Source organism: Heptranchias perlo, chromosome 7, assembly GCF_035084215.1.
Source record: "Heptranchias perlo isolate sHepPer1 chromosome 7, sHepPer1.hap1, whole genome shotgun sequence".
NCBI lineage: Eukaryota > Metazoa > Chordata > Chondrichthyes > Hexanchiformes > Hexanchidae > Heptranchias > Heptranchias perlo.
In genome coordinates this window covers 31,819,913-31,832,956 of record NC_090331.1, presented here as the reverse complement: position 1 = coordinate 31,832,956, position 13,044 = coordinate 31,819,913, and the positions used below count along the sequence as shown (strand labels likewise).

Below are 13,044 nucleotides of genomic sequence, written 5' to 3'. Positions count from 1 at the left end.
GTGATTTAAAATAAAACTGTTGGACTATAACCTGGTGTTGTGCAAGTCCTTACATTTGTTCACCCCAGTCCATCACCGGCATCTCCACATCATGATAACTTCACATTAATGAGTCTTCTTCATGTGTGAGTCAAGATGGTGAGTGTTGGCAGACCATTCAGTTAAGGGGAGGAGGAATCACAGCGAAGAAATATACTGTGCTCACCAACAGCCATACATGCGGGGGGCCAAATATAGTGTTACTCCAATTGAGATCTGCTAAATCAGCACAGACCAGAGACTGAACCAAGGCCTTCCTGATCTATATGGCAGCTGATGCATTTGCTGACACCATTATTTCTTATTGTAAAACCTCCAAGGATGTCTCTGGCATCCTAGCCATTACAAAATAAGGATGAGCCGTCAACTTAATTTTAGACTTTATCTTTCAATTTTACTGAAGTTCGATTTAATCCTTGAGCACCAGTGCCACAGATCGATTCATAGTACTGAAAGGCACCAAGAAATCCATAATGCAGAGGTAGAGTTTTTACTCCACATCAGCTGTGGATTCTGTTTTTGCTCTATTGTTTGTAGAGGGGTTTTGGTGTGAAATCGCAGTGATTCGCATCCAGTGCAGCTGTAGTATAAATGGGGCTTTTGATAGCTGCTTTCCTTTGACCCTCCACCTCATTGTGAGTTTTGACACAGCTAAAAAAACAATCAGGCAAACCATGACATGTGCTCTCTGTAACACTCCCACTCAATCCTCACATGCTGTTCTTTTATGTAATTTGCAAATGTTTTCTTTCCCACCTTGATAGTAACTTTTAGTCTTTTTACTACCTTTTCCATCCATGGTTACGGGTAAAGCTAACTCCGTATACATGTAATGGACATTGAAGTTATATGAATAAATATGAAGGGAATGCAACAATAATTTTTAAAAGAGATAACTTCCGATTGAAAATCCAAAAGCACCATTACCCCATTTATACTGGTGAGTGTGGAGTTCTAATGCAATTTACTCCAGGCACTGCTGAAACATGAATGGAGGAGCTCTGTTTTATTATTAATAATAGCATAATAGCTCAGTCTTCAGAAAAATTATATCGAATTTACCGCACTGAAAGAGGCTATTTGTCCCATTGTGCATGTGCTGGTGCTAGCTCTTGAAATGGAGCTGTCTACTCTAATCCTATTATCACTGTGTGTAGAATAAAACAGCCCAGTAAATTAGTGTTGCAACCAGTAAAATATACTTTAATAATGCAAGGTAACATTTGCAGGCAACGCCAAAATGCTGACTGAATAGGTATTCTAGACTTGCACTAGAAGATACTTGTGCTGTATCCATGTCACATGAGAATAATGTTTTTTATACAAGAGATTCTATTACCTACATCAGATTACTTTTGACAAAAGCTCCAGCATGAACAGAGCTTTTGACCTTCATGGTGCTTGCAATTGTTCCTTCATCCACTCTGCTCAAGAATTGAATAAATTGTTACATATGATCCCTTAAATCACTTTTTGTTCTGCCAACAGGGGAAAGCACTAGGGCATTTTTACTGATTGCTCAAAAAAACACAATTTGTATCATTACAAAATTTGTAGGGCATGGCTAATGTATTCACTGCTTAAGCCAATTAGATCTCATTTTCATTAATTACAAAATAGTCTTGTCTAACACGAGGGGGCAAGACCTGTTTTTTCAAAAATAGAAGGGTGTATTCATGACACTAAAACTTGATTCTTAAAGTGTTACTTGACAAATTTTGCTGATTAACTTATAAATCAGCTAGTACTATTTTATAAAATTAATCATAGGTCCTGAAATGCATTCAGCAAATCACCTGAGTTAGAAACACAGAGATGCACAACAAAATGATCTTCAAATCACTGATTGTGTCAGCTACCAACATTTTCATTCTTATTAATTTAAGATTAAAGTGTGAAATCTTTATCATAATAGTTTGCACTGTCATGGGCAAAGCACCTGTAATGGTGCAAAGTTTGCCCAGCAGCCAAATCACTGGTGTTTAAACTATTTTTTTAAAGCTAAGCTTTTTTAGGAACTGGATGGGCCAGAACTTGTGCAGAGCAGTGTGGCTACGCTCACCGCAGCTCCTGCAAATTAAATTAACCAACGTACTTACTGCGGGCTCTGTGGCGTCGACTTGTTTGATTTTGAACTTTTAAAAAATTGTACGCTATCAACTCAGCCTCTGTGCAGCGTAAATTGATGCGCATGGAACAGTCTGAGAGAATAGAAAACACGCCCACAAAATCTGTCAGGAAGAGAAGTCACACCCACAAGCAGGCAAGCAGACTTCATTCATTTGAAGTTAGTATTCTGGAAGTCGTTGTGAATTAAAAAAAACTGATAAAAAGCCAAAGAAATAATTGAATTAAATTAAAGAGGCAAAAGGAAAAGTAAAAAAAAGTTTAATTTTTTTATTTTAAATTTTTTTTTTAAATGACCAGAAACTATTAAAATAAGGAGTAATATGAGACTCCACATTTTTCAAATTTAATTTTTAGTTATTTGGCAGTCATTAAGATTAACCACGCTTTTAAAACTCAGTTTAGACCTGGTATTTTTAAGCATACCTGCTTGGTGGCGTAATTAGTTACTTTCCAGCTGGGCGGATGAGCAAGTTTGCGATTTTTCAGTGATTTCAATGATTGCAGCTTGCGATGGACCTTTAACTCAAAGCTGTCAAACCAATAGAAGCAAGTTCACGATTTCCACATTTTAGTGTGCATGGGCAAATGCGGGAACTTGCTCCTTCGATTCACCATTAAAAACGAAGAGCGCTGTTGAGCTCCTCCATTATTTCCGGAGCAAGTTCTGCCCCAATCTGTCTGAAAGTTCCCCATTGTCACAAAAATGTGCACTACATATTCATTCATATTAAAGAAATTTTAGAAAAAATAATTGTGCATTTTAGTTAGTCAGTAATTACATGCTGGGATCATTTCAAAGAAAGCGACCATCATAAATAAAGCATGTTTTAAAACAATCAGTTTGGATTTGAAAATAGCCAATATTAATATGTAAGTTAGATTATTTACGTTCATGTTTGGGACTGATCAATTTTCATCTGTAGCAGTGAACGGTTGTTTTTCGGACTGGAGGGAGGTGTACAGTGGTGTTCCCCAGGGGTCGGTGCTGGGACCACTGCTTTTCTTGATATATATTAATGACTTGGATTTGGGTGTACAGGTCACAATTTCAAAATGTGCAGATGACACAAAACTTGGAAGGGTAGTGAACAGTGAGGAGGATAGTGATAGACTTCAAGAGGATATATACAGGCTGGTGGCATGGGCAGACACGTGGCAGATGAAACCTAACACAGAAAAATGCAAAGTGATACATTTCGGTAGGAAGAACAAGGAAAGACAATATATACTAGAGGGCACAATTCTAAAAGGGGTACAGGAACAGAGAGACCTGGGGGAATATCTGCCCAAATTGTTGAAGGTGGCAGGGCAGGTTGAGAAAGCGGTTAAAATAGCGTACAGGATCCGAGGCTTTACAAATAGAGGCATAGAGTACAAAAGTAAGGAAGTTATGTTGAACCTTTATATAACACTGGTTTGGCCACAACTGGAGTATTGTGCCCAGTTCTGGGCACCGCACTTTAGGAAAGATGTGAAGGCCTTAGAGAGGGTGCAGAAGAGATTTACTAGAATGATTCCAGGGACTTTAGTTACGTGGATAGACTGGAGAAGCTGGCGTTGTTCTCATTGAAACAGAGAAGGTTGTGAGGAGATTTGATCGAGGTATTCAAAATCATGAAGGGTCTAGACAGAGTAGATAGAGAGAAACTGTTCCATTGGCAGAAGGGTCAAGGACCAGAGGGCAAAGATTTAAGGTGATTGGCAAAAGAACCAAAGGTGACATGAGGAAAACCTTTTTTACACAGCGAGTGGTTAGGATCTGGAATGCACTGCCCGAGGGGGTGGAGGAGGCAGATTCAAGGGAACTGGATAAGTACTTGAAAGCAAAAAATTGCAGGGCTACAGGGATAGGGCAGTGGGGTGGGACTAGCTGGATTGCTCTTGCATAGAGCAGGTGCAGATTCGATGGGCCGAATGGCCTCCTTCCGTGCTGTAACCTTTCTATGATTCTATCTTACTTCTGTTTTAGCTCCAAGTCTAATCCTTTTATTCCCCATTACAATCGAGAAATGCCATTCCCATTTTGAATGCTTCAACCAAGCTAGTATTCATTGTACTAAATTGCAGTCTATAGTTTACATTTATTTGCAATTGCAATCTACGAGATTGAATTCCGTTTTTTAGCCATTAGGCCCTTTAATGCAGGAATTGATTGCGAAACACAATTAGTGAACGTGCAGGAATGCTGAAGCTTCCTCTGGTATAAAAACAAACTGGTCAACAGTACACATGTGCTGATTGGGAACTTGCTCAGAGATGATCGTAAAAGGTTCATAACAGGCTTGGAGAGAAGTAGTTAACTGAGACAAGGTTTCCCTGATTGCAGATATTAACAGATATTTGCCCCAAATGGTTTATGAATGGCACAGTAGATCTCAGCACACAAATTCAAGGCAGCATCCTCTCCCAGATATGAAACCACAGGATCACACATCATCAGGTGCCCCACTCAAAGGTAGGTGGAGGAGAGGGATTCCATGGGACAGCTTCACCCTCCCATTGATACAACACCATCAAGGAATGCCACTGATCCCTCTACCATTACCTCTGAATAATGTGAAGGTCCTCAATTCCGAGAATCACTTCCCACCAGTTGTATTGTTAATTCCTGGGCACCCACCACAGGTGAGAAATAGTAAATAAGGTTTTATGAATGAAGACAATCAAGTAAACACAGTAAAAATATTTTGCACTCATGCAAAAAATACTTGACGCCCACTGTCCTCTCTGTTACATGTGTTTTGAACTAGGCATAGAGCAACAAACAGTTTAAACAATCGAAATGGTTGCTGGTTTGATAAAAGCAGAAAGATAAATTTAGCCATCAATGATGATTTCATGTATGTGTGGTATTAGCCAAACCAGTATTTGAAGTTTTTCACTTCAGCAATGCAAAGTCCCCAAACGAAAATGGGTGGCTGCCTACTGCCAATGTTAATCATTTTTCATCCACTACAGGGGCAGCCATTTAGAGTCCTTCTTGTTCCTTAGCTAAGGAACAATTGCATTGCTCATTCAGTTCAGGTTGAAACTCCTTCCTCATTGAGATTATGCTGCCTACACTAGCTAGAAGCATTGTGAACATTCGTTGATTTGCATTGCAAATGCATTCTCCCACCTTGGTTCAAGCAAGAGAACCTTTTCTTGAGACTACCAAAAGTTTTCTCTATAATACAGTGCATCATACTGTGTGCCTTGTGGTACTTCTGTTCTGCTGGTCTTGGAGTGATGCAATGGAATGAAGAGCCATGTTTCCATCCAGTAACCCACGTTACTCCAACAAACATCACCGTAGTTGTTGCACATTTTCAACAACAACAACAATTTGCATTTATATAGCGCCTTTAACGTAGTAAAGCATCCCAAGACACTTCACAGGAGTGTTATCAAACAAAATTTGATATTGAGCCACATAAGGAGATATTAGGACAGGTGACCAAAAGCTTAGTCACAGAGGTAGGTTTTAAAGAGCGTGTTAAAGGAGGAAAGAGAGGTAGCGATGCGGAGAGGTTTTGGTAGGGAATTCCAGAGCTAAGGACCTCGGCAGCTGAAGGCACGGCCCTCATGGCGGAGCGAAGAAAATTGGGGATGCGTAAGAGGCTATAATTGGAGGAGTGCAGAGATCTCGGAGGGTTATAGGGCAGGAGGAGGTTACAGAAATAGGGAGGTGCGAGACAATGATGGGATTTGAAAACAAGGATGAGAATTTTAAAGTCGAGGCGTTGCCAGACCGGGAGCCAATGTGGATCAGCGAGCACAGAGGTGATGGGTGAACGGGACTTGGTATGATTTAGGATACGGGCAGCAGAGTTTTGGATGAGCTCGAGTTTATGGAAGGTGCAAGATGGAAGGCCAGCCAGGAGAGCATTGGAATAGTTAATTTCTAGAGGGATAGAATTGAAAAGCAGAGAAGTTACGTTAAACTTGTAGAGAACCTTGGTAAGTCCACACTTGGAGTACTGTGAACAGTTCTGGTCTCCATATTATAAAAAGGATATAGAGGCACTGGAGAAGTTGCAAAAAAGATTTACTAGGATGATCTCGGTAAGTGATGACCTTGAGAATGGTCAGAGTTTCGGTAAAGGAAGATATAGTTAAGATACTGGATGGGCTAAAATTGAGAAAGAAGAGAAATTGAGAAAGGCTAGCTGTACTAAAAATAGATAAGTCACCTGGTCTGGATGGGATGCACCCTAGGATGCTGAGGGAAGTAAGGGGGGAAATTGTGGAGGTACTGGCCATAATCTTCCAGACATCCTTAGATACAGAGGTGGTGCCAGAGGACTGGAGAATTGCAAATGTTACACCCTTGTTCAAAAAAGGGTGTAAGGATAAACCCAGCAAGTACAGGCCAGTCAGTTTAACCTCCGTGGTGGGAAAACATTTGGAAACGATAATCCGGGACAGAATTAACAGTCACTTGGAGTGGGGATTGATTAGGGAAAGCCAGAACGGATTTTTTAAAGGCAAATCATGTTTAACCAACTTGATAGAGTTTTTTGATGAGGTACCAGAGAGGGTAGATGAGGGCAATGCAGTTGATGTGGTGTAAATGGATTTTCAAAAAGTGATTGATAAAATGTCACATAGTAGGCTTGCTATTATGATTGCAGCCCATGGAATAAAGGGGGCAATAGCAACATGGATACAGAATTGGCTAAATGACAGGAAACAGAGAGTAGTGGTGAGCAATTGTTTTTCAGACTGGAGGGAGGTGTATATTGGTGTTCCCCATGGGTCGGTGCTGGGACCACTGCTTTTCTTGATATATATTAATTACTTGGACTTGGGAGTACAGAGCACAATTTCAAAATTTGCAGATGACACACAACTTGGAAGGGAGTGAACAGTGAGGAGGATAGCGATAGACTTCAAGAGGATATAGACACTCTGGTGGCATGGTCGGACATGTGGCAGATGAAGGTTAACGTGGAAAAATGCAAGGTGATGCATTTCGGTAGGAAAAATGAGGAGAGGCAATATAATCTAAAGGGCACAATTCTAAAAAGAGTGGAGGAACAGAGGGATCTGGGGATGTATGTGCATAAATCGTTGAAGGTGGCAGGGCAGGTTGAGAAAGTGGTTAAAAAGGCATATGGGGTCCTGGGCTTTATAAATAGAGGCAAAGTGTACAAAAGCAAGGAAGTCATGATGAACCTTTATAAAACATTGGTTCAGCCACAACTGGAGTATTGTGCCCAGTTCTGGGCACCACACTTTAGGAAGGATGTGAAGGCCTTAGAGTGGGTGCAGAGGAGATTTACTAGAATGATTCCAGGGATGAGGGACTTAAATTAAGTTGGTAGACTGGAGAGGCTGGGATTGTTCTCCTTGGAACAGAAAAGTTTGAGAGGAGATTTGATAGAGGTGTTCAAAATCATGAAGGGTCTAGACAGAGTAGATAGAGAGAAACTGTTCCCATTGAGACTATAAGAGACCAAAAGAGATTGACGGAAGGGTCAAGAACCAGAGGACATAGATTTAAGGTGATTAGCAAAAGAACCAAAGGTGATATGAGGAAAAACTTTTTTACACAGCGGGTGGTTAGGATTTGGAATACACTGCCCGAGGGAGTGGTGGAGGCAGATTCAATCATGGCCTTAAAAAGGGAACTGGATTAGTACTTGAAACGATAAAATGAGCAGGGCTACGGGAAAATGGCGGGGGGAGTGGAATTAGCTGGATTGCTCATGCATAGAGCCGGCGCAGATTCGATGGGCCGAATGGCCTCCTTCCGTGCTATAACCTTCTTTGATTCTATGATACCAGATCTGAGAGGTTATACCTATCAGGAAAGATTGTACAGACTGGGGCTCTTTTCTTTAGAAAAGAGAAGACTGAGGGGTGACCCGATAGAGATCTTTAATATTATGAAAGGGTTTGATAGGACAGACTTGGAGAAGAGGTTTCCATGTGTGGGGGAAACCAGAAGTAGGGGCCATAAATATAAGATAATCACTAATAAATCCAATGCAGCATTCAGGAGAAACTTCTTTACCCAGAGAATGGTTAGAATGTAGAACTCGCTACCACAAGGAGTAGTTGAGGTGAATAGCATAGATACATTCAAGGGGATGGTAGATAAACACATGAGGGAGAAAGGACTATGTTGATGGGGTTAGATGAAGAAGAGTGGGAGGAGGCTCATGTGGAGCATATATACTGGCATGGACCTATTGGGCTGAATGGCCTATTTCTGTGCTGTACATTCTATGCAATTCTATGTAAGTCGAGTCTATAGGGTACAAAGGCATGTATGAGGGTTTCAGCAGAAATTAGCTGAGGCAGGGGCAGAGATTTCCAATGATGCAGCCAGACATAACTGGCTGAGGATGAAGGGGTCATTTATTGATCCAGGGCATTGTGCATTCACAGGCATGATGCTTTGTTCTACATTAATACTTGGGTCCTGGAAGGGCAGAGCTTAAGTGCAGATTTGCAACTTTTGAATGCAATTCTCCCTTTTTTATTGCACCTGTTTGCTCTCAGTCTCCAAAGGAGGGCCAGGAGAAGGAGGCACTTGTTTTTCATAATTCCAACCACCACTTTCAGGCCCACAAATAGTTAGGTTCCAGACACCATTGAAGGTGTAAAGTTCACCTCATTGATATGATAGTGTGCCAACAACAGTAATATCATATCCCTGCCATCAATGTGACACAGCGAATATAACAAAATAAGAGTTTTCGTTTTCAGGATGGAGGGAGGAGGAGAGAGAACTGAAAGGATAGTAGCTCTTCACTCTTCGTATCTAGGACTAAAGGAAAATAAGTGAAGTTAAATTTAAATTATGCTCGCTAGTTTAATGTATTATTAACTTCAAATCACTTACTTCCACTGATCTAAGTAAATGAAAAGACATCCGGTACAAAATACAAAGTGCAAAGTACAACATCTGCCTGGTAACTGTACATATCTGGGAGAAAATTAGTCACCTCAGAGCCATTGTTTCTAATGTTTAGACCCCTAGGTAGATTTCTTCTTTGGTAGTATATTTAATACAAATCAGGTAACAAAAGATAGAAGTTTTCACTTTGAATTACAACCAGAATAAACAACTGTGAACTAGTTATCTATGCGTCAGCTGCAAATTTACAACAAATGCAAATTTGCTGTTGCATTGCAAACATGGGCAAGAGACTACACTTTGTTGCCCTTGTAATATTTTGCTTGCTGCTTCTTCTATTTTGGACCATTAATACCATGACACCAGAATAAAAGAGTGAGGCACGATACAGTCATACCAGACACTAACGCAGCAGACTTCATAAAAAAAATTAGAACAAGTTCAAATAATACAAAACATATACAGGTGGCTATAGGTTATATAAAGTGAAAGAAAAAGAAAAACACACATACATTTAACCCTTCTCATTATTCAGAAACACTCAGAACAGCATTAAGTTCCAATTCATTAGTTTTGAGTATATCTCACACATTTTAATGAAATAATTTTTTTGATGTTTGCTAAAGTTGTATTGGATTACACAAATTTTATCCACAATATCCCATAGATAATATATTACACTTTACACAGAGAGCAGTTTGTTCAAGTCTAAATATAAGCTATACCAGTAAAACCACAAATACACAACTTGAAAAGTTGCATTTGGATCAGGCTCATCAATACTTTGACCAAAAATATTAAACCAAGTTATTGGAAAACATTTTCCCTCTCCCCAAAATACATAAAAACAAACAAATGAGAGAGCCAACTACAGTCAGGGAAGTAACACCACCTGTTGGCAAACCTACGAGTTTTTCTACTTAAGAGATACTTTCATCAAATACCAAAGTATAAATGCACTTATCCCACAACAGAGTTCAACTTTGACAGTCTGCTTCAGACCAGAAGCAGCAGAAGTAACATGTTTATACTGCATATGTTTAAGATGACAGATGATATTAAAGACTTACCTCCACAGTAAAAGAAAGCGCCTAGAGTTACACTATAGTTCTATTTGCTCAAAAAAAACATTCTGAGAAGAACGTCCAGCTCACAGATGTTGCAAGTGAAATAGTAAATCTCACCCGTCTCAAAGCCAAAAGATTAGATCGGGATAGTTTTAAATCTGTAATTTGCCCTTCTGTGTTTCTCCCGATAGCAGACTAGAGACTATACACTAACTTTTATTCTCCCATTAGACTACTAACTATTCATAACTTCCACATTCTTCAGTCAGTCACACTGCAAAGAATTAACCACGGTTCAATGACCCAAACCCAGCCCCTTAACCCACGTTCCCCAATGGCATTACTCTGACATAATAGAATTAGGGGAGGTATAGTACAAAATTTCATTAGGGTATTCGTAATTAAATTACATTTTCAAATAATTTATCAGGGCTGATGAGACTCAATGTTTCTTTATTAAAATGTTTGCTTCCTTGCGCTTATTTATTACTTAGAATCATAGAAAGGTTCCTCTGAAGTAGAAGCAAAATCATTTGAGAGAAACCTGAATTTGTTCTATGTTTTACTTGTAGAGAAGAGAGCAAATTAATTTGCATATCTCCAAAACTTGTGGTTTCATAAAACATTTCCTCCTTGCCCATCCCCCAAGAATGTAATGCACTCCTGCAGCTTTTGGTTTCACCTGTAAACATCCCCCTTTCACTAGTGACTCCACTAAATACACCCTTTGTGAATCCAAAACACATTTTATGTGTTGTCTAGAGCCAAACTATTACTTACAAATGTCTACAAAATTGCAGTGTCTGCCAGCGTCTGCAGTTCCCCTGCTAAGCTCTAGTATTCTTAACAGGGCACTAAAAAAAATGTTAAAACACCTAACAAAAACAAAATAAAATAAATTATTTTTTCTGGACCATCCAAACTAATCAAAAGAGATACTTCTAGATTTAATAAATTTAAAATTAACCAAAATCATTTGCATGCCAGCATTATTAACCTCTTTCAACCATCTATAAAAAATACAGTACCATACCTAATTTAAAACAGACGACTGTAACACTGAAAGTCTCCACTTAACCTATGTTTTTAAACACTTTTAGAAGATCTAAAGAGTAACCAGCTTTCATTTTTAAAATATAAAATGATGCAATATAAAATTTGTATTCCCAAAATGCTGGTGTCATTTGTTTAAAAATCTAAATGACGAGGAATACAGCACCTTTCAAGTTATTGTCATTATTATGACATCATTTTACACCTAAAGCATCAAACAGCATCCTTAAGGATTGTAAACAATTTTACAACACCAAGTTATAGTCCAGCAATTTTATTTTAAATTCACAAGCTTTCGGAGACTTCCTCCTTCCTCAGGTAAAATTTTACCTGAGGAAGGAGGAAGTCTCCGAAAGCTTGTGAATTTAAAATAAAATTGCTGGACTATAACTTGGTGTTGTAAAATTGTTTACAATTGTCAACCCCAGTCCATCACCGGCATCTCCACATCATCCTTAAGGAAGTTTGAATGCCAGCAAACACTCCCATTTAAGAAGACCATTGACATTCTCAAGGACTGTTTTCTCCCCGTTTGGAAATTATATCCCTGAATTTCCTTGCACTTTCTGCCACTGTACCACCACAACATTGCTGGATGTGTGGCAGAAATCTAGTACACCTGTGTAAACGGAGTTTCTGCCGCATCTCTGGCAAGTTACAGGGGTCGAGTGGCAGAAAGTCCGAGGAAATTCAGGGCCTATATATCCTGTTCCCATACAACTCTCTCCTTCCTAGCCAAATGGTCAGGTAGATAAATCGGTTCGAGGGCTCTGTCAGTGTTACTTTTGAGCAGGAGGTGTATGAGTGGCTTTGGGTGACCCATCTTCAATTTCCCTTCTTTTGTCTGGAGGTGATCGCTTTCTGACAACATAGGCAAGGTAAGGAACTTTCTGTGTGCGGAATCGGGTGTGGGAAACCATATTCTGCCACTCCGTTATTGTTCATTGGAGTATCTTCACATTGTGCTACTGTGGATTTGATTCTTTAGAATTGCAATGTGAAAATTTCAATTCAAAATGATGCCAGCTATCTTTAATTGCTGATCATTCATTTATTTGTGGTGGGAAAGAAATCACAAAGTATATTTCTCTCTGAGAAGCAAGTAAAAACTGGAATCTACAATAGCTTCATTAGCAAAATATATAAAAAGCTTGCATCTAGTATACTTATGTCACCCCTCAAAGTGTCACACTGCTACATATTCAAAGTTTATATCATATTTGTACCTAATTGACTCAAATTTCATCATACCCATACAATATATTAAAATCTGTACAGTTGCATGCACTTTCTGCCTCTCTGATGTCTCACTTTTTGATTAGGAGCAGAAAAGATTTCCAAGCCTAGAAATATGATGGTGCCACGCCCATTTTTTGGGCCCAAAATGGACGCCTAAGCACCCAATATAGCAGGCAGGGCATGCACGTTCATTACTTGCCAGAAGTGCGGTGCCTACCATATTTGTAAAGGCAAAAAAATAGGCATCCAGGGCCTGAGGCTGAAACAGGAGTTCAGCTTTTGCACATGTAGATTCTGGACCTAACACCTGTTTGAGGCCTTCTTTGCAAAATTGGTCTGCCCTGAATATAGCCAGTGCCAGGCCAGCTGTGTTCAAGAAAACGTGGTCTATATGCGGCCTAACCAGCAGTCCTTAAAGGGACTGCTGGAAGCCGCCACCAAAAAGATAAGTTTTAAAAAAAATACTTATTTAAATGTAGTGCCGGGAGGAGCAGGAATGCTCCTGCAGTGTCGAAGACCGTTGCTGGCTCTTGGTCGGCCCACTCCTTCCCCTCGCTTCCGTTCACTTCCGATCACTTCCCCCTCTCCCGATCGCTTCCCTCTCTCCCGATCGCTTCCCTCTCGCCTGATCACACCTCTCTTCCGATCGCTTCCCGCTCTCCCGATCAG

General features: G+C 39.9%; 1 protein-coding gene across 5 annotated transcripts in view; it reads right to left on the bottom strand.

Moving 5' to 3' along the window:
* LOC137323595 (nck-associated protein 5-like) overlaps positions 1 to 13,044 on the bottom strand; it is a 555,766-nt gene that overhangs the window by 521,279 nt on the left and 21,443 nt on the right. The gene's annotated exons all lie outside the window — the stretch shown is intronic.